The 5,435-nt window shown below is 33.0% G+C and overlaps 1 pseudogene; it reads left to right on the top strand.

The window, feature by feature from the left end:
• Positions 1 to 4,399: 4,399 nt before the first annotated feature.
• On the top strand, positions 4,400 to 5,042 carry LOC139702169 (grpE protein homolog 1, mitochondrial pseudogene; annotated as a pseudogene).
• The last annotated feature ends 393 nt before the right edge of the window (positions 5,043 to 5,435 follow it).

The following is a 5,435-nucleotide window of genomic DNA, read 5'->3' as shown; positions in this document are numbered from 1 at the left end:
ATGTGAAGCAATTTTTTAAGTTGGTATAATTTAATAAAAATATATATTATAATTTTGGTTTCTATTTTTCCTTTTTGAAAATACTTGGTTTTAATATTATTTGGTTAAGCTCTCTTAATATGAGAGATCATGTGTATATGAGATACCTATGGGATTTAGGTGATTTGTTGTCATTTCATCATGTATCTTATTTCCTAAAACAGCATTTATATAATCAGAGTCTCAAGCTCAGTACCCAAGTTAATTTTGCCTCCACATATAATGTAGGCTTACCTCTTTTATGAAAGCATATCAGTAACTTCTCTGTCTTCCCATCGTTTTTCAAACAAGTGGCACAGAACTTTGTGTTGACTGCTTAAAAACAATTTTTTAGAAAGTTGTATTACTTTTAATGCAAATCCCTGTTATTAAATGTCAAACATTAAGTCCATAAATTTATACAAAAGATGCTTTATTCACGAATTCTAGGGGGTTTCTACTTTCTTTCCATTAAAATGAATGAAACATAACTTAATTTACAAAAAGATTAAAACATCATTAACTTTCAGGAGTGATGTCATGTGAAATGCCTAGATGGGAAATAATAGATAATTTATTTTTCCTTTTTCTAAATATCAGAAATGTTTTAAATTAAATTACTTTATGGTAATTGTTATCAGTTTAATTCTCCTGACTAGGATTAGAATGTATAGGTAAAAAGATGCCTGGAGCAACAGCTGATTTTAACTTTCATTCTTGCAGTTAGATTCCTGGGGATGGGTATGTTTAGTCATTAGTTAAGTAAGGACAACCACATTTTGTCCAGAAATGGAAATTATTCATATATTAACGAAAATTAGAAAAAAATGTGTGCAGTCTGCAAAAAATAAGATATCATGGGATAAATTATCCATATTCTAATTTGGGGGGGTTGGTAATAAGTGAATTCTGAATTAGTCTAAAATGTATTTTCTGTGGGTATCTCTTTTATTGAATATTTATTAATTTTAATTAATATTAAAATGTTAGCATTCAAAATTGAAACAATTTTAAGAAGTTTTATGAATGAATGAATTTTATTCTATACATTTTAATCTAGGAATAAGTAGATAATTTTTGTGTACTTAATATAGAGATAAATGTGTAATTCAGACAGTAATTCCATGCTCAATAAATTAAGAATCTGTAGTTTGCATTTTTATATTTGTCCAATCTCATACTGTTTAAGATAGATCAGAACAAATTTATCTTTAACATTTGAAAAGAGAAAGAAGCATATTACATGTCAGAAGTCTAGACCTGAACTGTCCAATGGAAGTTTCCATAGTGAATAAAATCTTCTATAACTGCATTGTCTAATATCACATTCAGCAACAATATAAGGATATTGAGCATTAGAAATGTAGCTAGTACCATCGAGAACTATATTTTGAATTTTATTTAATTTTAATTAATTTTGTCTTGCATACATATATTCACACATGGCCAGTGTCTACCATATTAGATAGTGCTGGTCTAGAACCAGGTTCTCCAACCTTGTCATCATAGCAATAATCCACTACTACAACATCAACATAACTCTTGTTTTTATAAGATATGCATACCAAATTTGAAGTTCAAATACCTATTATTAAAATCTATTTGGCTAATATTTCACATGTGGATCAATTTACATTTTAAATAGCATACTGCCATAAACTAGAAAAATTCTGAACAAAGCAAATGCTGAAGAATTTCATTGTGTGTAGGGAAAACTGATGAAGGCTAGTACAATTGACCAGTATATTTCTACCAGTTTCCATGCCAACAGAACTTTGATTATTGGGATATTTGATGATAACTGACACAATGGAATAAATATGAAATACACATCCTAAGACCATTTTTATTCTCTATTAATGTTAAAAAATCTCAAACTAAGATTACTTGTTAATAACTTTCTTTAAATAAAAATTTTTCTAAGACTCTGATATGGAACTAAGAGGGCCATAAAAATAAATTTATATTTGAAATATTAGATATAAAATATTAGATCTGTTACTGAGGTCCATACTTTTAAAGAGAATTAAACTACCCCTTAATATTATACAATGATGTCACAGTAACATTTTAAAAGCCAGAAATAATCAGAAACCACATTTTTACATGGTGAATGACTACTATTATAAAATATTTTAACTACTTTATTTCTAAGTATTTAAAAATTATGAATTAAAAATTGATAAAGAATTGTTGCATATACTCTGAGGGAATGAAATCTTAAAATAATTTTCCAGGCCTTAAACTCAAAAGCTAGATTCCAAGTTTTAGTTTTTCAGAAAAATGTTTCTATACATTATTTATTCCAGAATAAGATACAATATATAACTATATGTTTTATTTTCTTTAATATTTTTTCAGCAAATTCATTTCAGACATTAATTGCTGTGTAGGCTTTTTCTAAAAGGTATTAATGTTCTTAACATATAAATATACATGTACATATATGCATACATGTATACACTTTTAGAATTAAAACCAACATAGAATTATTTTATTAATACTGCTTGAATAACCTCATTTAGTCATTTTGGGCATGTAGACATATATGAAAGATAAAATATATTTAAATATAAGATATAATTTCAAAAAATTAAAACATGAATCTCACACAAATAAAAAATGAAAATATGTGCTGAGGTTGTGGCTTAGTGGTAGAATGCTTGCCTAGCACATTCGAGGCCCTGGGCTCAATCCTCAGCATCACATAAAAATAAATAAATAAAATAAAGGTATTGTGTCCAACTACAACTAAAAAATAAATATTAAAAAATTGAAAATATGTCAAAGACTTTTAGTCATTAAAAATGAACACTGGCAAAATGATACAATGGTTTGAGAACTTTATAAACAGTAGGTATATCATCCATCTCAAAAAGATGCTGAATTAAGTTGCTAAGTTAGAGACAAATTTGATTAATATAGAGCAATAAAACAGTCTTTTTTTCAGAGAGAAAAATATGCATCTCTAGTGAAAAAAAATATATAACTTAATATGTTCCCAAAATTAGGTCCTAATCAAACAGTAAATACTAAGTGTGACAGAAATACATCCCTGACAGAACTGAATTTTTGAATGTGTCTGTCAAACAATGCTCAGTAAGACATTTAAAGTTGTATGTCCATGTACATATGTACAACTATAATGTACCAATTTAAAAAATGAGGAAAAAATACAATAACAACAGACATGTGGCCTTTATCTTATTTTAAGGCTTCTGATATTTTTTTTAACAGAAAGGAAGTATTAGATCTTGGAATTTTTTTTATCAGGATAATACTTTTTTTTTTCCCAAACCAAAACTCTATTATAAACAAAAAAAAAAAATCTAGTTTATTTCTTCACAAGCTCTTGAGAGATAAATAATTTGATTTTGCAATTTATGCATCACATTTGACCAACACTGATAACCTTAGAAAACAGAATTTTGTCCATTTTAATGTGGTGACAAAGACTTTAAATATCATTGTAATTATTGATCAAACTAGAGTGGAGTCAGCATGCAGACAATGCAGAGTGCAAGCCTTCCTGTTTTCTCTCAGTATTACACCTACCATTTCAGAGACCACTCTGCTTCCATCTGTCAGATTAAGGCTCTTTCTAGGCCACAAAGATTCTTTGGTTAAGTTATATGGGCTCGTGGTGGGTTGGGGGGTGAAAGCCTGAAACTGGAAAGGGGACCATATTATAAGAAATCCCTGTTTCTTCCTGCCTCCCTCCTTCCCACCCTAATTTTTTCCTCCCTTCCTGCCTTTATCAATTCCTTCCCTTTTTGTTCTTTCTTTCTAGGTTAAGGAGGCTTATTTCTCCTTTCTGTGCAGGTGCCGGGTGCCTGCACTAGAAGGTGAGGAGACACTAACAACTCCTCGATAGGATGTGATAGGAGAGTGTCATTGAACAAAATGCACAGATCAAAATAAACAAGTGACCAAACAGATAAAAAACATAATGGTGTGTGCTTCTCTCAGAAGAAGGTCTGTATAACCTGTTTTTTTTGAAAGGGAAGTTGAAGCAACAGAAAACATACAGGCAGTATTTTTTCCTGTGTTGGATGATAGCACAAAGTTCTTTCCAATAGTTTTCTAGAGAAACAATGCAATTCAATTTAAAGCAATGGGCAGTGGGGAAGGGAAGTAGGTAGAGTAGCATGGATATCTGAATTTTAGTTATTGACATATATAAACTTGCAATAGCAAAAGTACTGAGGCAAGAATAAACAGAAATCTATATTATGGTATATTATGGAAAAGAATTTAGCACAAGAAAAGTGGTGTTTTTGAAAAAAATATACTAATATTTTAAGATTTGTGATTGTATTTTTGTTTCCTTCTTTTGATTGTTTATCTTTTCTGTATTTTTAAGAATAAATCTGACCGGTATGTGCATGATGGAGGCCACAGTGGCAGTCATGGTGGCTTGGTGTGTGAGGCTGGTGCAGCACAATATCCCAGCTTTGGCGTTGTCTCTCAGGCCCTCTGCTTGGTTGTTGTGCACAGCTACAAAACAAAAGAACAATGCCCAAAGCCTGGAAGAGAACGTGGGTCACAATGAGCAGAAGACTAGAGCATCCTTGGAAGAGAAGGTCAAGTTTGAATAGCAGCTGACACTATGGAAAAATACAAATGAGCTGTGGCAGATATTCAGAACTTTAGACAGAGGAGCCAAAAACTGGTGGAAGAGGCAAAATTATATGGCATCCAGGGATTCTGCAAAGACTTGCTAGAGGCTGTGGACATTCTGGAGAAGGAAACGCAGAGTGTTCCGAAGAGATTACAGATGAAAACCCTCACCTGAAAAGCCTAGATAAGGGGCTGGTACTGACCGAGGTGCAGATCCAGAAGGTGTTCACAAAGCACGGCTTGCTCAAGCTGGACCCCATTGGAGCCAAGTTCGACTCTTATGAACATGAGGCACTGTTCCACACACCAGTAGAGGGTGAGGAGCCAGCACGGTGGTGCTGGTTAGCAAGGTGGGGTACAAGCTGCAGGGGCACACACTCAGGCCCGCCCTGGTGGGGTGGTGAAGGAAGCATAACTGCCTACTTCAGGGTCTTTCGCTTTTAAGTCACTTGCTGTAACTCTTGAAAGGCGGTCTATCTTTTCTCCTCTGAGAGTCCAGCCTTGATGGAAAGGTTAAATGGCTGCAAAGAATCAAGCTGGGTACACAGTTGCTTCTAGGAACTCTGGTCCGGGAGTCTGATTTCTTAGTACCACACGTTTAGTAGCTCCATATACTTCCAGAAGAGGGCAGATGGGACATTTGGAGTATCGCGAATAACACTGTATCTGCTTTAAACTCATGATTGCAAAGTACTTTAAACAAAAGTTTTTCAGGAACTGTCTGGCTGCCTGGCCACCCATTTATGCCAACGTCTGCAGCTCACTGCAGCACTGAGTCCTGGCACCTTTGGCCACTG

The sequence above is a fragment of the Marmota flaviventris genome, chromosome 16 (genome assembly GCF_047511675.1).
Source record: "Marmota flaviventris isolate mMarFla1 chromosome 16, mMarFla1.hap1, whole genome shotgun sequence".
Classification (NCBI taxonomy): Eukaryota; Metazoa; Chordata; class Mammalia; order Rodentia; family Sciuridae; genus Marmota; species Marmota flaviventris.
The sequence above is the reverse complement of the archived record's forward strand: the minus strand, read 5'-3'. Positions and strand labels throughout refer to the sequence as shown.